This window comes from Pseudophryne corroboree, unplaced genomic scaffold, assembly GCF_028390025.1.
Source record: "Pseudophryne corroboree isolate aPseCor3 unplaced genomic scaffold, aPseCor3.hap2 scaffold_218, whole genome shotgun sequence".
In the NCBI taxonomy this organism is placed as follows: Eukaryota; Metazoa; Chordata; class Amphibia; order Anura; family Myobatrachidae; genus Pseudophryne; species Pseudophryne corroboree.
The window spans coordinates 976,584-1,004,489 of record NW_026968826.1 but is presented as its reverse complement, the minus strand read 5'-3'; the positions used below and the strand labels follow the sequence as shown (position 1 = coordinate 1,004,489).

The 27,906-nt window shown below is 49.0% G+C and overlaps 24 non-coding genes and 5 pseudogenes across 24 annotated transcripts; 6 read left to right on the top strand and 23 right to left on the bottom strand.

Moving 5' to 3' along the window:
* Positions 1 to 151: 151 nt before the first annotated feature.
* LOC135007263 (U1 spliceosomal RNA) lies at positions 152 to 314 on the top strand. Its single transcript, XR_010207314.1, has one exon. It is a non-coding gene; the product is annotated as a U1 spliceosomal RNA (small nuclear RNA).
* Positions 315 to 988: 674 nt separating this feature from the next.
* Positions 989 to 1,152, top strand: LOC135006971 (U1 spliceosomal RNA). Its single transcript, XR_010207033.1, has one exon. It is a non-coding gene; the product is annotated as a U1 spliceosomal RNA (small nuclear RNA).
* A 152-nt stretch (positions 1,153 to 1,304) lies between these two features.
* Positions 1,305 to 1,446, top strand: LOC135007336 (U1 spliceosomal RNA; annotated as a pseudogene).
* An 849-nt stretch (positions 1,447 to 2,295) lies between these two features.
* Positions 2,296 to 2,458, bottom strand: LOC135007231 (U1 spliceosomal RNA). The gene has a single exon (XR_010207282.1). It is a non-coding gene; the product is annotated as a U1 spliceosomal RNA (small nuclear RNA).
* Positions 2,459 to 2,926: 468 nt separating this feature from the next.
* LOC135007230 (U1 spliceosomal RNA) lies at positions 2,927 to 3,089 on the top strand. Its single transcript, XR_010207281.1, has one exon. It is a non-coding gene; the product is annotated as a U1 spliceosomal RNA (small nuclear RNA).
* An 839-nt stretch (positions 3,090 to 3,928) lies between these two features.
* Positions 3,929 to 4,080, bottom strand: LOC135007321 (U1 spliceosomal RNA; annotated as a pseudogene).
* Positions 4,081 to 4,232: 152 nt separating this feature from the next.
* On the bottom strand, positions 4,233 to 4,396 carry LOC135007155 (U1 spliceosomal RNA). The gene has a single exon (XR_010207207.1). It is a non-coding gene; the product is annotated as a U1 spliceosomal RNA (small nuclear RNA).
* Positions 4,397 to 4,940: 544 nt separating this feature from the next.
* LOC135007262 (U1 spliceosomal RNA) lies at positions 4,941 to 5,103 on the bottom strand. The gene has a single exon (XR_010207313.1). It is a non-coding gene; the product is annotated as a U1 spliceosomal RNA (small nuclear RNA).
* Positions 5,104 to 5,255: 152 nt separating this feature from the next.
* On the bottom strand, positions 5,256 to 5,419 carry LOC135007007 (U1 spliceosomal RNA). Its single transcript, XR_010207067.1, has one exon. It is a non-coding gene; the product is annotated as a U1 spliceosomal RNA (small nuclear RNA).
* A 674-nt stretch (positions 5,420 to 6,093) lies between these two features.
* LOC135007229 (U1 spliceosomal RNA) lies at positions 6,094 to 6,256 on the bottom strand. The gene has a single exon (XR_010207280.1). It is a non-coding gene; the product is annotated as a U1 spliceosomal RNA (small nuclear RNA).
* Positions 6,257 to 6,408: 152 nt separating this feature from the next.
* Positions 6,409 to 6,572, bottom strand: LOC135007159 (U1 spliceosomal RNA). The gene has a single exon (XR_010207211.1). It is a non-coding gene; the product is annotated as a U1 spliceosomal RNA (small nuclear RNA).
* Positions 6,573 to 7,270: 698 nt separating this feature from the next.
* LOC135006855 (U1 spliceosomal RNA) lies at positions 7,271 to 7,406 on the bottom strand (annotated as a pseudogene).
* A 152-nt stretch (positions 7,407 to 7,558) lies between these two features.
* On the bottom strand, positions 7,559 to 7,722 carry LOC135006919 (U1 spliceosomal RNA). The gene has a single exon (XR_010206983.1). It is a non-coding gene; the product is annotated as a U1 spliceosomal RNA (small nuclear RNA).
* Positions 7,723 to 16,722: 9,000 nt separating this feature from the next.
* LOC135007032 (U1 spliceosomal RNA) lies at positions 16,723 to 16,886 on the bottom strand. The gene has a single exon (XR_010207089.1). It is a non-coding gene; the product is annotated as a U1 spliceosomal RNA (small nuclear RNA).
* A 670-nt stretch (positions 16,887 to 17,556) lies between these two features.
* LOC135007463 (U1 spliceosomal RNA) lies at positions 17,557 to 17,719 on the bottom strand. Its single transcript, XR_010207451.1, has one exon. It is a non-coding gene; the product is annotated as a U1 spliceosomal RNA (small nuclear RNA).
* A 152-nt stretch (positions 17,720 to 17,871) lies between these two features.
* Positions 17,872 to 18,035, bottom strand: LOC135007127 (U1 spliceosomal RNA). Its single transcript, XR_010207181.1, has one exon. It is a non-coding gene; the product is annotated as a U1 spliceosomal RNA (small nuclear RNA).
* Positions 18,036 to 18,705: 670 nt separating this feature from the next.
* Positions 18,706 to 18,868, bottom strand: LOC135006860 (U1 spliceosomal RNA). Its single transcript, XR_010206933.1, has one exon. It is a non-coding gene; the product is annotated as a U1 spliceosomal RNA (small nuclear RNA).
* A 152-nt stretch (positions 18,869 to 19,020) lies between these two features.
* On the bottom strand, positions 19,021 to 19,184 carry LOC135007091 (U1 spliceosomal RNA). Its single transcript, XR_010207147.1, has one exon. It is a non-coding gene; the product is annotated as a U1 spliceosomal RNA (small nuclear RNA).
* Positions 19,185 to 19,879: 695 nt separating this feature from the next.
* On the bottom strand, positions 19,880 to 20,021 carry LOC135007430 (U1 spliceosomal RNA; annotated as a pseudogene).
* A 152-nt stretch (positions 20,022 to 20,173) lies between these two features.
* Positions 20,174 to 20,337, bottom strand: LOC135006977 (U1 spliceosomal RNA). The gene has a single exon (XR_010207039.1). It is a non-coding gene; the product is annotated as a U1 spliceosomal RNA (small nuclear RNA).
* A 692-nt stretch (positions 20,338 to 21,029) lies between these two features.
* LOC135007340 (U1 spliceosomal RNA) lies at positions 21,030 to 21,171 on the bottom strand (annotated as a pseudogene).
* Positions 21,172 to 21,322: 151 nt separating this feature from the next.
* Positions 21,323 to 21,486, bottom strand: LOC135006986 (U1 spliceosomal RNA). Its single transcript, XR_010207047.1, has one exon. It is a non-coding gene; the product is annotated as a U1 spliceosomal RNA (small nuclear RNA).
* A 615-nt stretch (positions 21,487 to 22,101) lies between these two features.
* On the bottom strand, positions 22,102 to 22,264 carry LOC135007335 (U1 spliceosomal RNA). Its single transcript, XR_010207377.1, has one exon. It is a non-coding gene; the product is annotated as a U1 spliceosomal RNA (small nuclear RNA).
* Positions 22,265 to 22,416: 152 nt separating this feature from the next.
* LOC135007198 (U1 spliceosomal RNA) lies at positions 22,417 to 22,580 on the bottom strand. The gene has a single exon (XR_010207250.1). It is a non-coding gene; the product is annotated as a U1 spliceosomal RNA (small nuclear RNA).
* Positions 22,581 to 23,251: 671 nt separating this feature from the next.
* Positions 23,252 to 23,414, bottom strand: LOC135007409 (U1 spliceosomal RNA). The gene has a single exon (XR_010207412.1). It is a non-coding gene; the product is annotated as a U1 spliceosomal RNA (small nuclear RNA).
* A 152-nt stretch (positions 23,415 to 23,566) lies between these two features.
* On the bottom strand, positions 23,567 to 23,730 carry LOC135006993 (U1 spliceosomal RNA). Its single transcript, XR_010207054.1, has one exon. It is a non-coding gene; the product is annotated as a U1 spliceosomal RNA (small nuclear RNA).
* A 671-nt stretch (positions 23,731 to 24,401) lies between these two features.
* Positions 24,402 to 24,564, bottom strand: LOC135007316 (U1 spliceosomal RNA). Its single transcript, XR_010207359.1, has one exon. It is a non-coding gene; the product is annotated as a U1 spliceosomal RNA (small nuclear RNA).
* Positions 24,565 to 24,708: 144 nt separating this feature from the next.
* LOC135006897 (U5 spliceosomal RNA) lies at positions 24,709 to 24,824 on the top strand. Its single transcript, XR_010206962.1, has one exon. It is a non-coding gene; the product is annotated as a U5 spliceosomal RNA (small nuclear RNA).
* A 274-nt stretch (positions 24,825 to 25,098) lies between these two features.
* Positions 25,099 to 25,214, top strand: LOC135006948 (U5 spliceosomal RNA). Its single transcript, XR_010207011.1, has one exon. It is a non-coding gene; the product is annotated as a U5 spliceosomal RNA (small nuclear RNA).
* The last annotated feature ends 2,692 nt before the right edge of the window (positions 25,215 to 27,906 follow it).

Sequence of the window (27,906 nt, the reverse complement as noted above, 5' to 3'; positions counted from 1 at the left end):
TCAGCTCTGGTAAAAGTCAGATTTCTTTGTCTCAGATTTTCCTCTAGCCTTGTTCTTCTTTCGAGAGTTCCCTTGTGCTGCCTCAGTTGGATCTCCTTCAGTTTACAGGGGGGTACCCGAGCAGCGATCCTCCCCAGCTCTAGCCCAACTCCTACTTACCTGCCAGGTGAGATACTATGATCATGAAGGTGCTTCTCCCAGGGCAAGGCTCACCCATTGCACTCTGGGTGTGCTGCTCCTGCGATTTCCCCAAATGTGGGAAACTTGACTGCATAATTTGTGTTTCCCCTGGTCGGCTCTCGTATAATTCAGATCTCTTTGTCTCAGGTCTCTCTCCAGCCTAGTTTGCTGTCTGTTTCCACTTCTCTTTTCTTGAGCCGCTCCCTTCTATGCCCTTGCGCACTATCCTGACTTCTCCTCCTGTCCGCTTACTTTGTGCCTTCCAACGCACAATGCGAACTACAGGTAGTGCTGCAGGGCCCACACCCTTTTACTTGCCTTACAGAGCAGCTCTGGAGCTGTTACAGTGCCCAGCTGCTGCAAGAAATCAGCTTGAATGCTTCAGGGGCTGGGGCATGGCCAACATGAGCCCCACACCAAAGGAGGGTGGAGGTGTTTAATGCAAACTAGGGGTCAGCCAAGCGCCGCAAAAGGCCACCATGCCCTGCACGCCCCTTTTCTCTTTTCATATGCAGACGAGGGTTGAAGCCAACTTTGACCCACTGCTTGGATGACATCACCATATGCAAATCCATCTGCGGCAGGCCTTCCCCCAGGAATGCTTGCACTAGTTGTTGCATTTGGTTTGTTGTTTGGGGGTGCTTCAGTATTAGGCAGCCTTCTGCCCTCCCATGTTCATCTGAAAATATATGTTCTCCCTGCAGTTGTTGTCCCCAGATGAGAGTTCCCTTGTGCTGCCTCAGTTGAATCTCCTTTACTTGACAGAGATGTGCATGAGCAGCGGCCCTCCCCAGCCCTATTCCAAATCATACTTATTTTGCATAGGAGATACCATGGTCATGAAGATTTTTCTCCCAGGGTGAGGTTCATTCATTGCATTTTGGGTATGCTGACCCCTGTGATTTCCCCAAATGTGGGAAACTCAACTGCATTATTTGTGGTAGTGGGGGACTGTGTTTGTGCTTTCCTCTGGTCAGCTCTAGTAAAAGTCAGATTTCTTTGTCTCAGATTTTCCTCTAGCCTTGTTCTTCTTTCGAGAGTTCCCTTGTGCTGCCTTAGTTGGATCTCCTTCACTTTACAGGGGGGTACCCGAGCAGCGACCCTCCCCAGCTCTAGCCCAACTCCTACTTACCTGCCAGGTGAGATACTATGATCATGAAGGTGCTTCTCCCAGGGCAAGGCTCACCCATTGTACTCTGGGTGTGCTGCTCCTGCGATTTCCCCAAATGTGGGAAACTTGACTGCATAATTTGTGTTTCCCCTGGTCGGCTCTCGTATAATTGAGATCTCTTTGTCTCAGGTCTCTCTCCAGCCTAGTTTGCTGTCTGTTTCCACTTCTCTTTTCTTCAGCCGCTCCCTTCTATACCCTTGTGCACTATCCTGACTTCTCCTCCCGTCTGCTTACTTTGTGCCTTCCAATGCACAATGCAAACTACAGGTAGTGCTTCAGGGCCCACACCCTTTTACTTGCCTTACAGAGCAGCTCTGGAGCTGTTACAGTGCCCAGCTGCTGCAAGAAATCAGCTTGAATGCTTCAGGGGCTGGGGCATAGCCAACATCAGCCCCACACCGAAGGAGGGTGGAGGTGTTTAATGCAAACTAGGGGTCAGTCAAGCGCCGCAAAAGGCCACCATGCCCTGCACGCCCCTTTTCTGTTTTCATATGCAGACGAGGGTTGAAGCCAACTTTGACCCACTGCTTGGATGACATCACCATATGCAAATCCATCTGCGGCAGGCCTTCCCCCAGGAATGCTTGCACTAGTTGTTGCATTTGGTTTGTTGTTTGGGGGTGCTTCAGTATTAGGCAGCCTTCTGCTGCACCCTGCTTTGGTGTGGGGCTCATGTTGGCCATGCCCCATCCCCTGAAGCTTTCAAGCAGATTTCTTGCAGCAGCTGGGCACTGTAACAGCTCAAGAGCTGCTCTGTAAGGCAAGTAAAAGGGTGTGGGCCCTGCAGCACTACCTGTAGTTTGCATTGTGCATTGGAAGGCACAAAGTAAGCAGACGGGAGGAGAAGTCAGGATAGTGCACAAGGGTATAGAAGGGAGCGGCTGAAGAAAAGAGAAGTGGAAACAGACAGCAAACTAGGCTGGAGAGAGATCTGAGACAAAGAGATCTGAATTATACGAGAGCCGACCAGGGGAAACACAAATTATGCAGTCAAGTTTCCCACATTTGGGGAAATCGCAGGGGCAGCACACCCAGAGTGCAATGGGTGAGCCTTGCCCTGGGAGAAGCACCTTCATGATCATAGTATCTCACCTGGCAGGTAAGTAGGAGTTGGGCTAGAGCTGGGGAGGGTCGCTGCTCGGGCACCCCCCTGTTAAGTGAAGGAAATCCAACTGAGGCAGCACAAGGGAACTCTCAAAAGAAGAACAAGGCTAGAGGAAGATCTGAAACAAAGAAATCTGACTTTTACCAGAGCTGACCAGAAGAAAACACAAACACAGTCCCCCACTACCACAAATAAAGCAGTTGAGGTGAGGTTCATTCATTGCATTTTGGGTATGCTGACCCCTGTGATTTCCCCAAATGTGGGAAACTCGACTGCTTTATTTGTGGTAGTGGGGGACTGTGTTTGTGTTTTCTTCTGGTCAGCTCTGGTAAAAGTCAGATTTCTTTGTTTCAGATCTTCCTCTAGCCTTGTTTTTCTTTTGAGAGTTCCCTTGTGCTGCCTCAGTTGGATCTCCTTCACTTAACAGGGGGGTGCCCGAGCAGCGACCCTCCCCAGCTCTAGCCCAACTACTACTTACCTGCCAGGTGAGATACTATGATCATGAAGGTGCTTCTCCCAGGGCAAGGCTCACCCATTGCACTCTGGGTGTGCTGCCCCTGCGATTTCCCCAAATGTGGGAAACTTGACTGCATAATTTGTGTTTCCCCTGGTCGGCTCTCGTATAATTCAGATCTCTTTGTCTCAGATCTCTCTCCAGCCTAGTTTGCTGTCTGTTTCCACTTCTCTTTTCTTCAGCCGCTCCCTTATATACCCTTGTGCACTATCCTGACTTCTCCTCCCGTCTGCTTACTTTGTGCCTTCCAATGCACAATGCAAACTACAGGTAGTGCTGCAGGGCCCACACCCTTTTACTTGCCTTACAGAGCAGCTCTGGAGCTGTTACAGTGCCCAGCTGCTGCAAGAAATCTGCTTGAATGCTTCAGGGGATGGGACATGGCCAACATGAGCCCCACACCAAAGGAGGGTGGAGCAGAAGGCTGACTAATACTGAAGCACACCCAAACAACAAACCAAATGCAACAACTAGTGCAAGCATTCCTGGGGGAAGGCCTGCCGCAGATGGATTTGCATATGGTGATGTCATCCAAGCAGTGGGTCAAAGTTGGCTTCAACCCTCGTCTGCATATGAAAACAGAAAAGGGGCGTGCAGGGCATGGTGGCCTTTTGCGGCGCTTGACCGACCCCTAATTTGCATTAAACACCTCCACCCTCCTTCGGTGTGGGGCTCATGTTGGCTATGCCCCAGCCCCTGAAGCATTCAAGCAGATTTCTTGCAGCAGCTGGGCACTGTAACAGCTCCAGAGCTGCTCTGTAAGGCAAGTAAAAGGGTGTGGGCCCTGCAGCACAACCTGTAGTTTGCATTGTGCATTGGAAGGCACAAAGTAAGCAGACGGGAGGAGAAGTCAGGATAGTGCAGAAGGGTATAGAAGGGAGCGGCTGAAGAAAAGAGAAGTGGAAACAGACAGCAAACTAGGCTGGAGAGAGACCTGAGACAAAGAGATCTGAATTATACGAGAGCCGACCATGGGAAACACAAATTATGCAGTCAAGTTTCCCACATTTGGGGAAATCGCAGGAGCAGCACACCCAGAGTACAATGGGTGAGCCTTGCCCTGGGAGAAGCACCTTCATGATCATAGTATCTCACCTGGCAGGTAAGTAGGAGTTGGGCTAGAGCTGGGGAGGGTCGCTGCTCGGGTACCCCCCTGTAAAGTGAAGGAGATCCAACTGAGGCAGCACAAGGGAACTCTCGAAACAAGAACAAGGCTAAAGGAAAATCTGAGACAAAGAAATCTGACTTTTACCAGAGCTGACCAGAGGAAAGCACAAACACAGTCTCCCACTACCACAAATAATGCAGTCAAGTTTCCCACATTTGGGGAAATCACAGGGGTCAGCATACCCAAAATGCAATGAATGAACCTCACCCTGGGAGAAAAATCTTCATGACCATGGTATCTCCTATGCAAAATAAGTATGATTTGGAATAGGGCTGGGGAGGGCCGCTGCTCATGCACATCTCTGTCAAGTAAAGGAGATTCAACTGAGGCAGCAAAAGGGAACTCTCATCTGGGGACAACAACTGCAGGGAGAACATATATTTTCAGATGAACATGGGAGGGCAGAAGGCTGCCTAATACTGAAGCACCCCCAAACAACAAACCAAATGCAACAACTAGTGCAAGCATTCCTGGGGGAAGGCCTGCCGCAGATGGATTTGCATATGGTGATGTCATCCAAGCAGTGGGTCAAAGTTGGCTTCAACCCTCGTCTGCATATGAAAAGAGAAAAGGGGCGTGCAGGGCATGGTGGCCTTTTGCGGCGCTTGGCTGACCCCTAGTTTGCATTAAACACGTCCACCCTCCTTTGGTGTGTAGTTCGCATTGTGCGTTGGAAGGCACAAAGTAAGCAGACAGGAGGAGAAGTTAGGATAGTGCGCAAGGGCATAGAAGGGAGCGGCTCAAGAAAAGAGAAGTGGAAACAGACAGCAAACTAGGCTGGAGAGAGACCTGAGACAAAGAGATCTGAATTATACGAGAGCCGACCAGGGGAAACACAAATTATGCAGTCAAGTTTCCCACATTTGGGGAAATCGCAGGAGCAGCACACCCAGAGTGCAATGGGTGAGCCTTGCCCTGGGAGAAGCACCTTCATGATCATAGTATCTCACCTGGCAGGTAAGTAGGAGTTGGGCTAGAGCTGGGGAGGGTCGCTGCTCGGGTACCCCCCTGTAAAGTGAAGGAGATCCAACTGAGGCAGCACAAGGGAACTCTCGAAAGAAGAACAAGGCAAGAGGAAAATCTGAGACAAAGAAATCTGACTTTTACCAGAGCTGACCAGAGGAAAGCACAAACACAGTCCCCCACTACCACAAATAATGCAGTTGAGTTTCCCACATTTGGGGAAATCACAGGGGTCAGCATACCCAAAATGCAATGAATGAACCTCACCCTGGGAGAACAATCTTCATGACCATGGTATCTCCTATGCAAAATAAGTATGATTTGGAATAGGGCTGGGGAGGGCCGCTGCTCATGCACATCTCTGTCAAGTAAAGGAGATTCAACTGAGGCAGCACAAGGGAACTCTCATCTGGGGACAACAACTGCAGGGAGAACACATATTTTCAGATGAACATGGGAGGGCAGAAGGCTGCCTAATACTGAAGCACCCCCAAACAACAAACCAAATGCAACAACTAGTGCAAGCATTCCTGGGGGAAGTTCTGCAGAAGACGGATTTGCATACGGTGATGTCATCCAAGCAGTGGGTCAAAGTTGGCTTCAACCCTCATCTGCATATGAAAAGAGAAAAGGGGCGTGCAGGGCATGGCGGCCTTTTACGGTGCTTGGATGACCCCTAGTTCGCATTAAACACCTCCACCCTCCTTTGGTGTGGGGCTCATGTTGGCCATGCCCCATCCCCTGAAGCATTCAAGCAGATTTCTTGCAGCAGCTGGGCACTGTAACAGCTCCAGAGCTGCTCTGTAAGGCAAGTAAAAGGGTGTGGGCCCTGCAGCACTACCTGTAGTTTGCATTGTGCATTGGAAGGCACAAAGTAAGCAGACGGGAGGAGAAGTCAGGATAGTGCACAAGGGTATAGAAGGGAGCGGCTGAAGAAAAGAGAAGTGGAAACAGACAGCAAACTAGGCTGGAGAGAGACCTGAGACAAAGAGATCTGAATTATACGAGAGCCGACCAGGGGAAACACAAATTATGCAGTCAAGTTTCCCACATTTGGGGAAATCGCAGGGGCAGCACACCCAGAGTGCAATGGGTGAGCCTTGCCCTGGGAGAAGCACCTTCATGATCATAGTATCTCACCTGGCAGGTAAGTAGGAGTTGGGCTAGAGCTGGGGAGGGTCGCTGCTCGGGTTCCCCCCTGTGAAGTGAAGGAGATCCAACTGAGGCAGCACCAGGGAACTCTCGAAAGAAGAACAAGGCTAGAGGAAGATCTGAGACAAAGAAATCTGACTTTTACCAGAGCTGACCAGAGGAAAGCACAAACACAGTCTCCCGCTACCACAAATAATGCAGTCAAGTTTCCCACATTTGGGGAAATCACAGGGGTCAGCATACCCAAAATGCAATGAATGAACCTCACCCTGGGAGAAAAATCTTCATGACCATGGTATCTCCTATGCAAAATAAGTATGATTTGGAATAGGGCTGGGGAGGGCCGCTGCTCAGGCACATCTCTGTCAAGTAAAGGAGATTCAACTGAGGCAGCACAAGGGAACTCTCATCTTGGGACAACAACTGCAGGGAGAACATATATTTTCAGATGAACATGTGAGGGCAGAAGGCTGCCTAATACTGAAGCACCCCCAAACAACAAACCAAATGCAACAACTAGTGCAAGCATTCCTGGGGGAAGGCCTGCAGCAGATGGATTTGCATATGGTGATGTCATCCAAGCAGTGGGTCAAAGTTGGCTTCAACCCTCGTCTGCATATGAAAAGAGAAAAGGGGCGTGCAGGGCATGGCGGCCTTTTGCAGCGCTTGGATGACCCCTAGTTTGCATTACACACCTCCTCCCTCCTTCGGTGTGGGGCTCATGTTGGCTATGCCCCAGCCCCTGAAGCATTCAAGCTGATTTCTTGCAGCAGCTGGGCACTGTAACTGCTCCAGAGCTACTCTGTAAGGCAAGTAAAAGGGTGTGGGCCCTGCAGCACTACCTGTAGTTCGCATTGTGCGTTGGAAGGCACGAAGTAAGCAGACGGCAGAAGTCAGGATAGTGCGCAAGGGCATAGAAGGGAGCGGCTCAAGAAAAGAGAAGTGGAAACAGACAGCAAACTAGGCTGGAGAGAGACCTGAGACAAAGAGATCTGAATTATACGAGAGCCGACGAGGGGAAACACAAATAATGGAGTCAAGTTTCCCACATTTGGGGAAATCGCAGGAGCAGCACACCCAGAGTGCAATGGTTGAGCCTTGCCCTGGGAGAAGCACCTTCATGATCATAGTATCTCACCTGGCAGGTAAGTAGGAGTTGGGCTAGAGCTGGGGAGGGTCGCTGCTCGGGTTCCCCCCTGTGAAGTGAAGGAGATCCAACTGATGCAGCACCAGGGAACTCTCGAAAGAAGAACAAGGCTAGAGGAAGATCTGAGACAAAGAAATCTGACTTTTACCAGAGCTGACCAGAGGAAAGCACAAACACAGTCCCCCACTACCACAAATAATGCAGTCGAGTTTCCCACATTTGGGAAAATCACAGGGGTCAGCATACCCAGAATGCAATGAATGAACCTCACCCTGGGAGAACAATCTTCATGACCATGGTATCTCCTATGCAAAATAAGTATGATTTGGGATAGGGCTGATGAGGGCCGCTGCTCAGGCACATCTCTGTCAAGTAAAGGAGATTCAACTGAGGCAGCACAAGGGAACTCTCATCTGGGGACAACAACTGCAGGGAGACGACATCTTTTCAGATGAACATGGGAGGGCGGAAGGCTGCCTAATACTGAAGCACCATCAAATATCAAACCATGGCCCTCATTCCGAGTTGATCGCTCGCAATGCGATTTTAGCAGAGTTACACACGCTAAGCCGCCGCCTACTGGGAGTGAATCTTAGCTTATTGCGATTACAAACTACTTAGCAGTTTCAGAGTAGCTTCAGACTTACTCGGCATCTGCGATCAGTTCAGTGCTTGTCGTTCCTGGTTTGACGTCACAAACACTCCCAGAGTTCGCCCAGACACTCCCCCGTTTCTCCGGCCACTCCTGCGTTTTTTCCGGAAACTGTAGCGTTTTTTCCCACACGCCCATAAAACGGCCTGTTTCCGCCCAGTAACACCCATTTCCTGTCAATCACATTACGATCGCCGGAGCGAAGAAAAAGCCGTGAGTAAAAATACTTTCTTCATTGTAAAATTACTTGGCGCAGTCGCAGTGCGAATATTGCGCATGCGTACTAAGCAGAATTTCACTGCGATGCGATGAAATTTACAGAGCGAACGACTCGGAATGAGGGCCCATATGCAACAACTAGTACAAGCACTCCTGGGGGAAGGTCTGCAGCAGACGGATTTGCATACGGTGATGTTATCCAAGCAGTGGGCCAAAGTTGACTGGAACCCTCATCTGCATATGAAAAGAGAAAAGGGGCATGCAGGGCATGGCGGCCTTTTGCAGTGCTTGGATGACCCCTAGTTCGCATTAAACACCCCCACCCTCCTTTGGTGTGGGGCTCATGTTGGCCATGCCCCATCCCCTGATGCATTCAAGCTGATTTCTTGCAGCAGCTGGGCACTGTAACAGCTCCAGAGCTGTTCTGTAAGGCAAGTAAAAGGGTGTGGGCCCTGCAGCACCACCTGTTGTTCGCATTGTGCGTTGGAAGGCACAAATTAAGCAGACGGGAGGAGAAGTCAGGATAGTGCGCAAGGGCATTCTTTTCTCTTAGTCCGGGGGCAAGGCTTCAAAATGGGGTCTGCAACGGAGGAGACACAGGGGGCGTGGTCACTAGAGATGAGCGCCGGAAATTTTTTGGGTTTTGTGTTTTGGTTTTGGGTTCGGTTCCGCGGCCGTGTTTTGGGTTCGACCGCGTTTTGGCAAAACCTCACCGAATTTTTTTTGTCGGATTCGGGTGTGTTTTGGATTCGGGTGTTTTTTTCCAAAAAACCTAAAAAACAGCTTAAATCATAGAATTTGGCGGTCATTTTGATCCCAAAGTATTATTAACCTCAAAAACCATAATTTCCACTCATTTTCAGTCTATTCTGAATACCTCACACCTCACAATATTATTTTTAGTCCTAAAATTTGCACCGAGGTCGCTGTGTGAGTAAGATAAGCGACCCTAGTGGCCGACACAAACACCGGGCCCATCTAGGAGTGGCACTGCAGTGTCACGCAGGATGGCCCTTCCAAAAAACCCTCCCCAAACAGCACATGACGCAAAGAAAAAAAGAGGCGCAATGAGGTAGCTGTGTGAGTAAGATTAGCGACCCTAGTGGCCGACACAAACACCGGGCCCATCTAGGAGTGGCACTGCAGTGTCACGCAGGATGTCCCTTCCAAAAAACCCTCCCCAAACAGCACATGACGCAAAGAAAAAAAGAGGCGCAATGAGGTAGCTGTGTGAGTAAGATAAGCGACCCTAGTGGCCGACACAAACACCGGGCACATCTAGGAGTGGCACTGCAGTGTCACGCAGGATGTCCCTTCCAAAAAACCCTCCCCAAACAGCACATGACGCAAAGAAAAAGAAAAGAAAAAAGAGGTGCAAGATGGAATTGTCCTTGGGCCCTCCCACCCACCCTTATGTTGTATAAACAGGACATGCACACTTTAACCAACCCATCATTTCAGTGACAGGGTCTGCCACACGACTGTGACTGATATGACGGGTTGGTTTGGACCCCCACCAAAAAAGAAGCAATTAATCTCTCCTTGCACAAACTGGCTCTACAGAGGCAAGATGTCCACCTCATCATCATCCTCCGATATATCACCGTGTACATCCCCCTCCTCACAGATTATCAATTTGTCCCCACTGGAATCCACCATCTCAGCTCCCTGTGTACTTTGTGGAGGCAATTGCTGCTGGTCAATGTCTCCACGGAGGAATTGATTATAATTCATTTTAATGAACATCATCTTCTCCACATTTTCTGGATGTAACCTCGTACGCCGATTGCTGACAAGGTGAGCGGCGGCACTAAACACTCTTTCGGAGTACACACTTGTGGGAGGGCAACTTAGGTAGAATAAAGCCAGTTTGTGCAAGGGCCTCCAAATTGCCTCTTTTTCCTGCCAGTATAAGTACGGACTGTGTGACGTGCCTACTTGGATGCGGTCACTCATATAATCCTCCACCATTCTTTCAATGGGGAGAGAATCATATGCAGTGACAGTAGACGACATGTCCGTAATCGTTGTCAGGTCCTTCAGTCCGGACCAGATGTCAGCATCAGCAGTCGCTCCAGACTGCCCTGCATCACCGCCAGCGGGTGGGCTCGGAATTCTGAGCCTTTTCCTCGCACCCCCAGTTGCGGGAGAATGTGAAGGAGGAGATGTTGTTGACAGGTCGCGTTCCGCTTGACTTGACAATTTACTCACCAGCAGGTGTTTGAACCCCAGCAGACTTGTGTCTGCCGGAAAGAGAGATCCAAGGTAGGCTTTAAATCTAGGATCGAGCACGGTGGCCAAAATGTAGTGCTCTGATTTCAACAGATTGACCACCCGTGAATCCTTGCTAAGCGAATTAAGGGCTCCATCCACAAGTCCCACATGCCTAGCGGAATCGCTCCGTGTTAGCTCCTCCTTCAATGTCTCCAGCTTCTTCTGCAAAAGCCTGATGAGGGGAATGACCTGACTCAGGCTGGCAGTGTATGAACTGACTTCACGTGTGGCAAGTTCAAAGGGCATCAGAACCTTGCACAACGTTGAAATCATTCTCCACTGCGCTTGAGACAGGTGCATCCCACCTCCTATATCGTGCTCAATTGTATAGGCTTGAATGGCCTTTTGCTGCTCCTCCAACCTCTGAAGCATATACAGGGTTGAATTCCACCTCGTTACCACTTCTTGCTTCAGATGATGGCAGGGCAGGTTCAGTAGTTTTTGGTGGTGCTCCAGTTTTCTGTACGTGGTGCCTGTACGCCGAAAGTGTCCCGCAATTCTTCTGGCCACCGACAGCATCTCTTGCACGCCCCTGTCGTTTTTTAAAAAATTCTGCACCACCAAATTCAAGGTATGTGCAAAACATGGGACGTGCTGGAATTGGCCCAGATTTAATGCACACACAATATTGCTGGCGTTGTCCGATGCCACAAATCCACAGGAGAGTCCAATTGGGGTAAGCCATTCCGCGATGATCTTCCTCAGTTGCCGTAAGAGGTTTTCAGCTGTGTGCGTATTCTGGAAACCGGTGATACAAAGCGTAGCCTGCCTAGGAAAGAGTTGGCGTTTGCGAGATGCTGCTACTGGTGCCGCTGCTGCTGTTCTTGCGGCGGGAGTCCATACATCTACCCAGTGGGCTGTCACAGTCATATAGTCCTGACCCTGCCCTGCTCCACTTGTCCACATGTCCGTGGTTAAGTGGACATTGGGTACAACTGCATTTTTTAGGACACTGGTGAGTCTTTTTCTGACGTCCGTGTACATTCTCGGTATCGCCTGCATAGAGAAGTGGAACCTAGATGGTATTTGGTAACGGGGGCACACTACCTCAAGAAATTGTCTAGTTCCCTGTGAACTAACGGCGGATACCGGACGCACGTCTAAAACCAACATAGTTGTCAAGGCCTCAGTTATCCGCTTTGCAACAGGATGACTGCTGTGATATTTCATCTTCCTCGCAAAGGACTGTTGGACAGTCAATTGCTTGGTGGAAGTAGTAAAAGTGTGCTTACGACTTCCCTTCTGGGATGACCATCGACTCCCAGCAGCAACAACAGCAGCGCCAGCAGCAGTAGGCGTTACACGCAAGGATGCATCGGAGGAATCCCAGGCAGGAGAGGACTCGTCAGAATTGCCAGTGACATTGCCTGCAGGACTATTGGCATTCCTGGGGAAGGAGGAAATTGACACTGAGGGAGTTGGTGGGTGGTTTGCGTGAGCTTGGTTACAAGAGGAAGGGATTTACTGGTCAGTGGACTGCTTCCGCTGTCACCCAAAGTTTTTGAACTTGTCACTGACTTATTATGAATGCGCTGCAGGTGACGTATAAGGGAGGATGTTCCGAGGTGGTTAACGTCCTTACCCCTACTTATTACAGCTTGACAAAGGGAACACACGGCTTGACACCTGTTGTCCGCATTTCTGGTGAAATACTTTCACACCGAAGAGCTGATTTTTTTGGTATTTTCACCAGGCATGTCAACGGCCATATTCCTACCACGGACAACAGGTGTCTCCCCGGGTGCCTGACTTAAACAAACCACCTCACCATCAGAATCCTCCTGGTCAATTTCCTCCCCAGCGCCAGCAACACCCATATCCTCCTCATCCTGGTGTACTTCAACACTGACATCTTCAATCTGACTATCAGGAACTGGACTGCGGGTGCTCCTTCCATCACTTGCAGGGGGCGTGCAAATGGTGGAAGGCGCATGCTCTTCACGTCCAGTGTTGGGAAGGTCAGGCATCGCAACCGACACAATTGGAGTCGGACTCTCCTTGTGGATTTGGGATTTCGAAGAACGCACAGTTCTTTACGGTGCTACTGCTTTTGCCAGCTTTAGTCTTTTCATTTTTCTAGCGAGAGGCTGAGTGCTTCCATCCTCATGTGAAGCTGAACCACTAGCCATGAACATAGGCCAGGGCCTCAGCCGTTCCTTGCCACTCCGTGTGGTAAATGGCATATTGGCAAGTTTACGCTTCTCCTCCGACAATTTTATTTTAGGTTTTGGAGTCCTTTTTTTACTGATATTTGGTGTTTTGGATTTGACATGCTCTGTACTATGACATTGGGCATCGGCCTTGGCAGACGACGTTGCTGGCATTTCATCGTCTCGGCCATGACTAGTGGCAGCAGCTTCAGCACGAGGTGGAAGTGGATCTTGATCTTTCCCTAATTTTGGAACCTCAACATTTTTGTTCTCCATATTTTAATAGGCACAACTAAAAGGCACCTCAGGTAAACAATGGAGATGGATGGATTGGATACTAGTATACAATTATGGACGGGCTGCCGAGTGCCGACACAGAGGTAGCCACAGCCGTGAACTACCGCACTGTACTGTGTCTGCTGCTAATATATAGACTGATTGATAAAGAGATAGTATACTCGTAACTAGTATGTATGTATAAAGAAAGAAAAAAAAACCACGGTTAGGTGGTATATACAATTATGGACGGGCTGCCGAGTGCCGACACAGAGGTAGCCACAGCCGTGAACTACCGCACTGTACTGTGTCTGCTGCTAATATAGACTGGTTGATAAAGAGATAGTATACTCGTAACTAGTATGTATGTATAAAGAAAGAAAAAAAACCACGGTTAGGTGGTATATACAATTATGGACGGGCTGCCGAGTGCCGACACAGAGGTAGCCACAGCCGTGAACTACCGCACTGTACTGTGTCTGCTGCTAATATAGACTGGTTGATAAAGAGATAGTATACTCGTAACTAGTATGACTATAAAGAAAGAAAAAAAAACCACGGTTAGGTGGTATATACAATTATGGACGGGCTGCCGAGTGCCGACACAGAGGTAGCCACAGCCGTGAACTACCGCACTGTACTGTGTCTGCTGCTAATATAGACTGGTTGATAAAGAGATAGTATACTCGTAACTAGTATGTATGTATAAAGAAAGAAAAAAAAAACCACGGTTAGGTGGTATATACAATTATGGACGGGCTGCCGAGTGCCGACACAGAGGTAGCCACAGCCGTGAACTACCGCACTGTACTGTGTCTGCTGCTAATATAGACTGGTTGATAAAGAGATAGTATACTCGTAACTAGTATGACTATAAAGAAAGAAAAAAAAAACACGGTTAGGTGGTATATACAATTATGGACGGGCTGCCGAGTGCCGACACAGAGGTAGCCACAGCCGTGAACTACCGCACTGTACTGTGTCTGCTGCTAATATAGACTGGTTGATAAAGAGATAGTATACTACTAATATTATATATACTGGTGGTCAGGTCACTGGTCACTAGTCACACTGGCAGTGGCACTCCTGCAGCAAAAGTGTGCACTGTTTAATTTTAATATAATATTATGTACTCCTGGCTCCTGCTATAACCTATAACTGGCACTGCAGTGCTCCCCAGTCTCCCCCACAATTATAAGCTGTGTGAGCTGAGCACAGTCAGATATATATATACATTGATGCAGCACACTGGGCTGAGCAGTGCACACAGATATGGTATGTGACTGAGTCACTGTGTGTATCGTTTTTTTCAGGCAGAGAACGGATATATTAAATAAAACAAACAACTGCACTGTCTGGTGGTCACTGTGGTCGTCAGTCACTAAACTCTGCACTCTCTTCTACAGTATCACAGCCTCAGGTCAATCTCTCTCTCTCTCAACCCTAATCTAAATGGAGAGGACGCCAGCCACGTCCTCTCCCTATCAATCTCAATGCACGTGTGAAAATGGCGGCGACGCGCGGCTCCTTATATAGAATCCGAGTCTCGCGAGAATCCGACAGCGTCATGATGACGTTCGGGCGCGCTCGGGTTAACCGAGCAAGGCGGGAGGATCCGAGTCTGCTCGGACCCGTGAAAAAAACATGAAGTTCGTGCGGGTTCGGATTCAGAGAAACCGAACCCGCTCACCTCTAGTGGTCACAGCAGCTTTTCTCTACAGTCTGCACCAGCAGGAGCCTACACCATTTTTTATGATCACGCTGAACTGCAGTGCGACTGCAATTACAGCATGGTCAAGAAGGGAGGCGTCATGCTGGGTGGCCATGCCCTGTCACTGTGCAGGAGCCAGCACCGCTCACACACTAGTCCCCGGGTGCAGCCCCCAACCCCCGGGACACCCGGAGCAACAAAATGTAGATTCAGGCCACCAGGCCACGCCCCTACCTATGAAACCATGCCTCCTTTTTACCATTGCGCTGTTTATCTGCGCGCACTGCATTACAATCTCCCTCGCCACCTCTCTGGGTGTCACCAGTGATAGTGACACCTCTGCCATGCTTGTAGCAGCTGGTCCTAAGATCTACGCCTCAAGCCCTGAGTGTTTGCCCTTGTGACTTGTTGATCGTCATAGCGAAGCAGATGCTTACAGAAAACTGCAGGGGCTTAGATTGAAAATAAAAAAAATTGATGGGTATAAGGTAGAGAGGAGCGGGTTCGGTTCTCCGAGAACCGAATTCCCCACGAACTCCACGTGGTTTACACTGGTCCGAGGCAGGCTCGGTTGTTCCCGCCTGACTTGGAAAACCTGAACAAGGGAAAATGTCATCATCCCGCTGTCAGATTCTCGTGAGATTCGGATTCCATATAAAGAGCTGCGCGTTGCTGCCATTTTTACTCGTGCATTGAAGAGAGAGCGGAGAGGACGTGGCTATGTTCTCTCAGTGGAAATCTCAATATCAGTGCTCAGTATCAGTGGTTACTTATTGCTGCTCAGTAATACTAGTAGTGTGTCTCTCCTGCTCAGTGTCAGTTCTCAGTAGTATCCTCATCAGTGCTCAGTATCACTGCTCATTGTCTTGTGCTGCATTGTGGTGCTCAGCATACTACAGTACATTACTAATAGTCCAGTGCTGCATCTTGCTGCTCAGTGTCAGTTCTAGTATCCTCATCAGTGCTCACTATCACTGCTCATTGCATTGTGGTGTTCTGTATACTACAGTAACATAGTAATATAGTATATATAGAGGAGCGGGTTCGGTTCTCCGAGAACCGAATTCCCCACGAACTCCACGTGGTTTACACTGGTCCGAGGCAGGCTCGGTTGTTCCCGCCTGACTCGGAAAACCTGAACAAGGGAAAATGTCATCATCCCGCTGTCGGATTCTCGCGAGATTCGGATTCCATATAAAGAGCTGCGCGTTGCCGCCATTTTTACTCGTGCATTGAAGAGAGAGCGGAGAGGACGTGGCTATGTTCTCTCAGTGGAAATCTCAATATCAGTGCTCAGTATCAGTGGTTACTTATTGCTGCTCAGTAATACTAGTAGTGTGTCTCTCCTGCTCAGTGTCAGTTCTCAGTAGTATCCTCATCAGTGCTCAGTATCACTGCTCATTGTCTTGTGCTGCATTGTGGTGCTCAGCATACTACAGTACATTACTAATAGTCCAGTGCTGCATCTTGCTGCTCAGTGTCAGTTCTAGTATCCTCATCAGTGCTCACTATCACTGCTCATTACATTGTGGTGTTCTGTATACTACAGTAACATAGTAATATAGTAACATATAGTAACATAGTTTTTGAGGTTGAATAGAGGCAAATTGCCCATCGTGTTCAACCTGTTTTAAGTTGTGATGATTCTACATACTTGCTGAATAATGTTTTATGACTAGTTAGCTACTATAACTCATGTTACCCCCGGATTAACCATGTTGATATTTTAAGTATTATAACCTTGGATAGCTTTTTCATTCAGAAATGTATCCATTCCTTTTTTAAATCCAATTACAGAGTCCGCCATTACCACCTTCCCTGGCAGGGAATTCCACATCCTGATTGCCCTAACAGTGAAGATCATAGTATCTCACCTGGCAGGTAAGTAGGAGTTGGGCTAGAGCTGTGGAGGATTGCTGCTCGGGCACCCCCTGTCAAGTGAAGGAGATCCAACTGAGGCAGCACAAGGGAACTCTCGAAAGAAGAACAAGGCTAGAGGAAGATCTGAGACAAAGAAATCTGACTTTTACCAGAGCTGACCAGAGGAAAGCACAAACACAGTCCCCCACTACCACAAATAATGCAGTCGAGTTTCCCACATTTGGGGAAATCACAGGGGTCAGCATACCCAGAGTGCAATGAATGAACCTCACCCTGGGAGAACAATTTTCATGACCATGGTATCTCCTATGCAAAATAAGTATGATTTGGGATAGGGCTGGGGAGGGCCGCTGCTCAGGCACATCTCTGTCAAGTAAAGGAGATTCAACTGAGGCAGCACAAGGGAACTCTCATCTGGGGACAACAACTGCAGGGAGAACACATATTTTCAGATGAACATGGGAGGGCAGAAGGCTGCCTAATACTGAAGCACCCCCAAACAACAAACCAAATGCAACTACTAATGCAAGCATTCCTGGGGGAAGGCCTGCAGCAGACGGATTTGCATATGGTGATGTCATCCAAGCAGTGGGTCAAAGTTGGCTTCAACCCTCGTCTGCATATGAAAATAAAAAAGGGGTGTGCAGGGCATGGCGGCCTTTTGCGGCGCTTGGATGACCCCTAGTTCGCATTAAACACCTCCACCCTCCTTCGGTGTGGGGCTCATGTTGGCTATGCCCCAGCCCCTGAAGCATTCAAGCTGATTTCTTGCAGCAGCTGGGCACTGTAACAGCTCCAGAGCTGCTCTGTAAAGCAAGTAAAAGGGTGTGGGCCCTGCAGCACTACCTGTAGTTTGCATTGTGCGTTGGAAGGCACAAAGTAAGCAGACGGGGAAGTCAGGATAGTGCACAAGGGCATAGAAGGGAGCGGCTCAAGAAAAGAGAAGTGGAAACAGACAGCAAACTAGGCTGGAGAGAGACCTGAGACAAAGAGATCTGAATTATACGAGAGCCGACCAGAGGAAACACAAATTATGTAATCAAGTGTCCCACATTTGGGGAAATCGTAGGAGCAGCACACCCAGAGTGCATTGGGTGAGCCTTGCCCTGGGAGAAGCACCTTCCTGATCATAGTATCTCACCTGGCAGGTAAGTAGGAGTTGGGCTAGAGCTGGGGAGGGTCGCTGTACGGGCACCCCCCTGTCAAGTGAAGGAGATCCAACTGAGGCAGCACAAGGAAACTCTCGAAAAAAGAACAAGGCTAGATGAAGATCTGAGACATAGAAATCTGACTTTTACCAGAGCTGACCAGAGGAAAGCACAAACACAGTCCCCCACTACAACAAATAATGCAGTCGAGTTTCCCACATTTGGGGAAATCACAAGGGTCAGCATACCCAGAATGCAATGAATGAACCTCACCCTGGGAGATCAATCTTCATGATAATGGTATCTCCTATGCAAAATAAGTATGATTTGGGATAGGGCTGGGGAGGGCCGCTGCTCAGGCACATCTCTGTCAAGTAAAGGAGATTCAACTGAGGCAGCACAAGGGAACTCTCATCTGGGGACAACAACTGCAGGGAGAACACATATTTTCAGATGAACATGGGAGGGCAGAAGGCTGCCTAATACTGAAGCACCCCCAAACAACAAACCAAATGCAACTACTAATGCAAGCATTCCTGGGGGAAGGCCTGCAGCAGACGGATTTGCATATGGTGATGTCATCCAAGCAGTGGGTCAAAGTTGGCTTCAACCCTCGTCTGCATATGAAAATAAAAAAGGGGTGTGCAGGGCATGGCGGCCTTTTGCGGCGCTTGGATGACCCCTAGTTCGCATTAAACACCTCCACCCTCCTTCGGTGTGGGGCTCATGTTGGCTATGCCCCAGCCCCTGAAGCATTCAAGCTGATTTCTTGCAGCAGCTGGGCACTGTAACAGCTCCAGAGCTGCTCTGTAAAGCAAGTAAAAGGGTGTGGGCCCTGCAGCACTACCTGTAGTTTGCATTGTGCGTTGGAAGGCACAAAGTAAGCAGACGGGGAAGTCAGGATAGTGCACAAGGGCATAGAAGGGAGCGGCTCAAGAAAAGAGAAGTGGAAACAGACAGCAAACTAGGCTGGAGAGAGACCTGAGACAAAGAGATCTGAATTATACGAGAGCCGACCAGAGGAAACACAAATTATGTAATCAAGTGTCCCACATTTGGGGAAATCGTAGGAGCAGCACACCCAGAGTGCATTGGGTGAGCCTTGCCCTGGGAGAAGCACATTCCTGATCATAGTATCTCACCTGGCAGGTAAGTAGGAGTTGGGCTAGAGCTGGGGAGGGTCGCTGTACGGGCACCCCTCTGTCAAGTGAAGGAGATCCAACTGAGGCAGCACAAGGAAACTCTCGAAAAAAGAACAAGGCTAGATGAAGATCTGAGACATAGAAATCTGACTTTTACCAGAGCTGACCAGAGGAAAGCACAAACACAGTCCCCCACTACAACAAATAATGCAGTCGAGTTTCCCACATTTGGGGAAATCACAGGGGTCAGCATACCCAGAATGCAATGAATGAACCTCACCCTGGGAAATCAATCTTCATGATAATGGTATCTCCTATGCAAAATAAGTATGATTTGGGATAGGGCTGGGGAGGGCCGCTGCTCAGGCACATCTCTGTCAAGTAAAGGAGATTCAACTGAGGCAGCACAAGGGAACTCTCATCTGGGGACAACAACTGCAGGGAGAACACATATTTTCAGATGAAAATGGGAGAGCAGAAGGCTGCCTAATACTGAAGCACCCCCAAACAACAAACCAAACGCAACAACTAGTACAAGCATTCCTGGGAAAAGGTCTGCAGAAGACGGATTTGCATACGGTGATGTCATCCAAGCAGTGGGCCAAAGTTGGCTGGAACCCTCATCTGCATATGAAAAGTGAAAAGGGGTATGCAGGGCATGGCGGCCTTTTGCGGTGCTTGGATGACCCTTAGTTTGCATTAAACACCTCCACCCTCCGTCGGTGTGGGGCTCATGTTGGCTATGCCCCAGCCCCTGAAGCGTTCAAGCTGATTTCTTGCAGCAGCTGGGCACTGTAACAGCTCCAGAGCTGCTCTGTAAGGCAAGTAAAAGGGTGTGGGCCCTGCAGCACTACCTGTAGTTTGCATTGTGCATTGGAAGGCACAAAGTAAGCAGACAGGAGGAGATGTCAGGATAGTCCACAAGGGTATTGAAGGGAGGGGCTTAAGAAAAAAGAAGTGGAAACAGACAGCAAACTAGGCTGGAGAGAGACCTGAGACAAAGAGATCTGAATTATATGAGAGCCGACCAGGGGAAACACAAATTATGCAGTCAAGTTTCCCACATTTGGGGAAATCGCAGGGGCAGCACACCCAGAGTGCATTGGGTGAGCCTTGCCCTGGGAGAAGCACCTACATGATCATAGTATCTCACCTGGCAGGTAAGTAGGAGTTGGGCTAGAGCTGGGGAGGGTCGCTGCTCGGGCACCCCCCTGTCAAGTGAAGGAGATCCAACTGAGGCAGCACAAGGGAACTCTCGAAAGAAGAACAAGGCTAGAGGAAGATCTGAGACAAAGAAATCTGACTTTTACCAGAGCTGACCAGAGGAAAGCACAAACACAGTCCCCCACTACCACAAATAATGCAGTTGAGTTTCCCACATTTGGGGAAATCACAGGGGTCAGCATACCCAGAATGCAATGAATGAACCTAACCCTGGGAGAACAATCTTCATGACCATGGTATCTCCTATGCAAAATAAGTATGATTTGGGATAGGGCTGGGGAGGGCCGCTGCTCAGGCACATCTCTGTCAAGTAAAGGAGATTCAACTGAGGCAGCACAAGGGAACTCTCATCTGGGGACAACAACTGCAGGGAGAACACATATTTTCAGATGAACATGGGAGGGCAGAAGGCTACCTAATACTGAAGCACCCCCAAACAACAAACCAAATGCAACAACTAGTAAAAGCATTCCTGGGAGAAGGTCTGCAGAAGACGGATTTGCATACGGTGATGTCATCCAAGCAGTGGGCCAAAGTTGGCTGGAACCCTCATCTGCATATGAAAAGAGAAAAGGGTTATGCAGGGCATGGCGGCCTTTTGCGGCGCTTGGATGACCCCTAGTTCGCATTAAACACCTCCATTCTCCTTCGGTGTGGGGCTCATGTTGGCTATGCCCCAGCCCCTGAAGTATTCAAGCTGATTTCTTGCAGCAGCTGGGCACTGTAACAGCTCCAGAGCTGCTCTGTAAGGCAAGTAAAAGGGTGTGGGCCCTGCAGCACTACCTGTAGTTCGCATTGTGCGTTGGAAGGCACAAAGTAAGCAGACGGGAGAAGTCAGGATAGTGCGCAAGGGCATAGAAGGGAGCGGCTCAAGAAAAGAGAAGTGGAAACAGGCAGCAAACTAGGCTGGAGAGAGACCTGAGACAAAGAGATCTAAATTATACGAGAGCCGACCAGGGGAAACACAAATTATGCAGTCAAGTGTCCCACATTTGGGGAAATCGCAGGAGCAGCACACCCAGAGTGCAATGGGTGAGCCTTGCCCTGGGAGAAGCACCTTCATGATCATAGTATCTCACCTGGCAGGTAAGTAGGAGTTGGGCTAGAGCTGGGGAGGGTTGCTGCTCGGGTACCCCCCTGTCAAGTGAAGGAGATCCAACTGAGGCAGCACAAGGGAACTCTCAAAGAAGAACAAGGCTAGAGGAAAATCTGAGACAAAGAAATCTGACTTTTACCAGAGCTGACCAGAGGAAAGCACAAACACAGTCCCCCACTACCACAAATAATGCAGTCGAGTTTCCCACATTTGGGGAAATCACAGGGGTCAGCATACCCAAAATGCAATGAATGAACCTCACCCTCGGAGAACAATCTTCATGACCATGGTATCTCCTATGCAAAATAAGTATGATTTGGGATAGGGCTGGAGAGGGCCGCTGCTCAGGCACATCTCTGTCAAGTAAAGGAGATTCAACTGAGGCAGCACAAGGATACTCCCATCTGGGGACAACAACTGCAGGGAGAACACATATTTTCAGATGAACATGGGAGGGCAGAAGGCTGCCTAATACTGAAGCACCCCCAAACAACAAACCAAATGCAACAACTAGTACAAGCATTCCTGGGGGAAGTTCTGCAGAAGACGGATTTGCATACGGTGATGTCATCCAAGCAGTGGGCCAAAGTTGGCTGGAACCCTCATCTGCATATGAAAAGAGAAAAGGGGTATGCAGGGCATGGCGGCCTTTTGCGGCGCTTGGATGACCCTTAGTTCGCATTAAACACCCCCACCCTCCTTCGGTGTGGGGCTCATGTTGGCTATGCCCCAGCCCCTGAAGCATTCAAGCTGATTTCTTGCAGCAGCTGGGCACTGTAACAGCTCCAGAGCTGCTCTGTACGGCAAGTAAAAGGGTGTGGGCCCTGCAGCACTACCTGTAGTTTGCATTGTGCATTGGAAGGCACTTAAGAATAGAGAAGAGGAAACAGACAGCAAACTAGGCTGGAGAGAGACCTGAGACAAAGAGATCTGAATTATACGAGAGCCGACCAGGGGAAACACAAATTATGCAGTCAAGTTTCCCACATTTGGGGAAATCGCAGGAGCAGCACACCCAGAGTGCAATGGGTGAGCCTTGCCCTGGGAGAAGCACCTACGTGATCATAGTATCTCACCTGGCAGGTAAGTAGGAGTTGGGCTAGAGCTGGGGAGGGTCGCTGCTCGGGTACCCCCCTGTCAAGTGAAGGAGATCCAACTGAGGCAGCACAAGGGAATTCTCGAAAGAAGAACAAGGCTAGAGGAAGATCTGAGACAAAGAAATCTGACTTTTACCTGAGCTGACCAGAGGAAAACACAAACACAGTCCCCCACTACCACAAATAATGCTGTCGAGTTTCACACATTTGGGGAAATCACAGGGGTCAGCATACCCAGAATGCAATGAATGAACCTCACACTGGGAGAATAATCTTCATGACCATGGTATCTCCTATGCAAAATAAGTATGATTTGGGATAGGGCTGGGGAGGGCCGCTGCTCAGGCACATCTCTGTCAAGTAAAGGAGATTCAACTGAGGCAGCATAAGGGAACTCTCATCTGGGGACAACAACTGCAGGGAGAACACATATTTTCAGATGAACATGGGAGGGCAGAAGGCTGCCTAATACTGAAGCACCCCCAAACAACAAACCAAATGCAACAACTAGTGCAAGCATTCCTGGGGGAAGGCCTGCAGCAGATGGATTTGCATATGGTGATGTCATCCAAGCAGTGGGTCAAAGTTGGCTTCAACCCTCGTCTGCATATGAAAAGAGAAAAGGGGCGTGCAGGGCATGGCGGCCTTTTGCGGCGCTTGGATGACCCCTAGTTCGCATTAAACACCTCCACCCTCCTTTGGTGTGGGGCTCATGTTGGCTATGCCCCAGCCCCTGAAGCATTCAAGCTGATTTCTTGCAGTAGCTGGGCACTGTAACAGCTCCAGAGCTGCTCTGTACGGCAAGTAAAAGGGTGTGGGCCCTGCAGCACTACCTGTAGTTTGCATTGTGCATTGGAAGGCACAAAGTAAGCAGACGGGAGAAGTAAGGATAGTGCGCAAGGCCATAGAATGGAGCGGCTTAAGAAAAGAGAAGTGGAAACAGACAGCAAACTAGGCTGGAGAGAGACCTGAGACAAAGAGATCTGAATTATACGAGAGCCGACCAGGGGAAACACAAATTATGCAGTCAAGTTTCCCACATTTGGGGAAATCGCAGGGGCAGCACATCCAGAGTGCAATGGGTGAGCCTTGCCCTGGGAGAAGCACCTTCATGATTATAGTATCTCACCTGGCAGGTAAGTAGAAGTTGGGCTAGAGCTGGGGAGGGTCGCTGCTCGGGCACCCCCCTGTCAAGTGAAGGAGATCCAACTGAGGCAGCACAAGGGAACTCTCGAAAGAAGAACAAGGCTAGAGGAAGAACTGAAACAAAGAAATCTGACTTTTACCAGAGCTGACCAGAGGAAAGCACAAACACAGTCCCCCACTACCACAAATAATGCAGTTGAGTTTCCCACATTTGGGGAAATCACAGGGGTCAGCATACCCAGAATGCAATGAATGAACCTCACCCTGGGAGAACAATCTTCAAGACCATGGTCTCTCCTATGCAAAATAAGTATGATTTGGGATAGGGCTGGGGAGGGCCGCTGCTCAGGCACATCTCTGTCAAGTAAAGGAGATTCAACTGAGGCAGCACAAGGGAACTCTCATCTGGGGACAACAACTGCAGGGAGAACACATATTTTCAGATGAACATGGGAGGGCAGAAGGCTGCCTAATACTGAAGCACCCCCAAACAACAAACCAAATGCAACAACTAGTGCAAGCATTCCTGGGGGAAGGCCTGCAGCAGATGGATTTGCATATGGTGATGCCATCCAAGCAGTGGGTCAAAGTTGGCTTCAACCCTCGTCTGCATATGAAAAGAGAAAAGGGGCGTGCAGGGCATGGCGGCCTTTTGCGGCGCTTGGATGACCCCTAGTTCGCATTACACACCTCCACCCTCCTTCGGTGTGGGGCTCATGTTGGCTATGCCCCAGCCCCTGAAGCATTCAAGCTGATTTCTTGCAGCAGCTGGGCACTGTAACTGCTCCAGAGACGCTCTGTAAGGCAAGTAAAAGGGTGTGGGTCCTGCAGCACTACCTGTAGTTTGCATTGTGCGTTGGAAGGCACGAAGTAAGCAGACGGGAGAAGTCAGGATAGTGCGCAAGGGCATAGAAGGGAGCGGCTCAAGAAAAGAGAAGTAGAAACAGACAGCAAACTAGGCTGGAGAGAGACCTGAGACAAAGAGATCTGAATTATACGAGAGCCGACCAGGGGAAACACAAATTATGCAGTCAAGTTTCCCACATTTGGGGAAATCGCAGAAGCAGCACACCCAGAGTGCAATGGGTGAGCCTTGCCCTGGGAGAAGCACCTTCATGATCATAGTATCTCACCTGGCAGGTAAGTAGGAGTTGGGCTAGAGCTGGGGAGGGTCGCTGCTCGAGCATCCCCCTGTCAAGTAAAGGAGATTCAACTGAGGCAGCACAAGGGAACTCTCATCTGGGGACAACAACTGCAGGGAGAACACATATTTTCAGATAAAAATCTTGGTCATGCTCTGGTTTCTCTTCAGAACGAACAAATCTTTCGCCTTTTACTAAAGATTTCCGTGGAGAGGAGCAAAACCGAGTTTTATCTCAATTTTTGCATGCCCCATCTTTTTGGGGTTTCTTTTATCGGTTTAAAGATAGAATGAGTGTGCTTTAATGTAAGCTCATTTGCATAGAAATGACAGTAAATGTTTGTTTCTTTTCAAACAGAACTTTCTTGACCACACTAATTGTTTGAAAGATCTGGGAGCACATGGAAAAGAGTACAAACCATGTTTATAGCAAGGGGAAGCCTGGTGAGAAATCTGCTTTCTTTCATTCAAATTGGGTGCTCACTTTGAGCTGAATGAGAACTGCTGGCATGGCACTCAGGCGACAGGTGGAATCTTGGTCATGCTCTGGTTTCTCTTCAGAACTAACAAATATTTCGCCTTTTATTAAAGATTTCCGTGGAGAGGAGCAAAACTGAGTTTTATCTCAATTTTTGCATGCCCCATATTATTGGGGTTTCTTTTATCAGTTTAAAGACAGAACGAGTGTGCTTTCTTGTTAGCTTTAATGTAAGTTTATTTGCATAACAATGACAGTAAATGTTTGTTTCTTTTCAAACAGAACTTTCTTGACCATGCTACTTGCTTGAAAGATCTGGGAGCACATGGAAAACAGTACAAACCATGCAGTATCACAAGAGCCTTTATTTGATCTTTCATGAAGATAGAGCAGAATTGAGGACACGTCAACAATTTCTGCCGAAGGTGGTTCATCTTTCCACATGGTGCCTTTGGCCACTGACACCTTCGTTGAGTCAAAGTCTCTGGCTGTGGTCAGAACTTTGAAAATTTATGTCACCAGAACGGTTCAGATTAGGAAAACAGAGGCTCTGTTTGTCCTGTATGCTCCCAACATGATTGGGTGTCCTGCTTCCATGCAGACCATTATGCGCTGGATCTGTGGTAAGATTCAGCATGCTCATTCCACGGCAGGATTGCCGTTACTGAATTAGGTGAAGACCCATTCTACTAGAAAGGTGGGTTCATCCTGGGCAGCTGGTCGGGGAGTCTCGGCATTGCAACTTTGCCGAGCAGCTATTTAGTAAACACTTTTGCTAAGTTTTACAAGTTTGATACCTTGGCTGATGATAACCTCAAGTTGGGTCATTCGGTGCTGCAGAGTCGTACGCACTCTCCCACCCGTTCAAGAGCTTTGGTATAACCCCATGGTTCTTAATGTGACCCCAGCATCCTCTAGTTCGTATGAGAAAATAGGATTTTAATACCTACCGGTAAATCCTTTTCTCTTAGTACGTAGAGGATGCTGGGCACCCGTCCCAGTCCATACTGTGTCTGCAGTTATTACTTGTGGTTATACACATGTTGTGTTACGGTTCTGGTCAGCTTTTTGCTGCAATTGTTCATGCCGTTGGCTTGTGTTCTGTTGAATGCCACGTTCTGCGGCATGCTTAAGGTGTGAGCTGGTAAGATGCTCACCTTAGTTTAACAATAAATCCTTTCCTCGAAATGTCCGTCTCCCTGGGCACAGTTCCTATAACTGGAGTCTGGAGGAGGGGCATAGAGGGAGGAGCCAGTTCACACCCTTTGAAAGTCTTAAAGTGCCCATGTCTCTTGCGGATCCCGTCTATACCCCATGGTTCTTAATGTGACCCCAGCATCCTCTACGGACTAAGAGAAAAGGATGCCCTTGTGTACTATCCTGACTTCTCCTCCCGTCTGCTTACTTTGTGCCTTCCAACGCACAATGCGAACTACAGGTGGTGCTGCAGGGCCCACACCCTTTTACTTGCCTTACAGAGCAGCTCTGGAGCTGTTACAGTGCCCAGCTGCTGCAAGAAATCAGCATGAATGCTTCAGGGGATGGGGCATGGCCAACATGAGCCCCACACCAAAGGAGGGTGGGGGTGTTTAATGCGAACTAGGGGTCATCCAAGCACTGCAAAAGGCCGCCATGCCCTGCATGCCCCTTTTCTCTTTTTATATGCAGATGAGGGTTCCAGCCAACTTTGGCCCACTGCTTGGATGACATCACCGTATGCAAATCCGTCTGCTGCAGACCTTCCCCCAGGAATGCTTGTACTAGTTGTTGGATATGGTTTGATATTTGATGGTGCTTCAGTATTAGGCAGCCTTCCGCCCTCCCATGTTCATCTGAAAAGATGTGGTCTCCCTGCAGTTGTTGTCCCCAGACGAGAGTTCCCTTGTGCTTCCTCAGTTGAATCTCCTTAACTTGACGGGGGAGGGGCTGCCCGAGCTGCCACCCTCCCCAGCCCTATCCCAACTCATACTTATTTTACATATTAGATCTCTTGATCATGAAGATTGTTCTCACAGGGTGAGGTTCATCCATTATATTTTAAAATAGGAAGGTACAAATTACATATTTGAATTGCATCTATGTGCTGGATTCAAATGTCCCCCCCCCCTTCCTTTCTCAATTGTGCCCGTCAGCAGCTATTCTAAGGTTGCTGCCAATGGGTGTGACACATTAATTTCTTCTGTGGGGTACACTGGACTCCACAAGGATTCACATTGGGGTGTAGAGTAGGATCTTGATCTGAGGCACCAACCGGCTCAAAGCTTTTGACTGTTCCCAAGAAGCTCAGTGCATTCTCCTCTATAACCCCGCTTCCATGAACAGGGAGCTCAGTTTGTAGTTGGTGCCTTCAGTAGCAGGCCAATTAACAGGGGCCTGCCTCAGGCAGCCTATTCTTAGCTATTAATTTTGACAAGAAAAGAAGAACTTGTTTTATGAGAATCTACAAGGGCTGCAGCAGGCTAGGTCTAATAGACATCTTTACTGCAGCTTCATCACTCCCAGCGGCGCTGTATACTCCCGTGCCCTGGTTGCTGGGTCACTGCAGCGGAGGCTCCGGTTTCATCCTAAGGTCAGTCACACACACACCACCCTTCCGGATCACGAGGCCGCTGATGAAGGGGAGCGAGGCCGTAGGGGGTGGGCCGTGTGCGCACTGCGGTGGACACTGATTACTGGGCAGCCGCTCCACTAGCCACCAGGTACAGTTAAGGAGCACAGGTCTGGGGGTTTTTCTCCTATATTAACCCAATTTTGTACTGCCCGCAGCGCATTGTGATAGGTAATAGGGCCTGATTCAGGTTGGATTGCAATCACAATAAGCGATCCAACTGCAAAAATTGCTAAGAGCATACGCATGTGCCTGCATTTTCT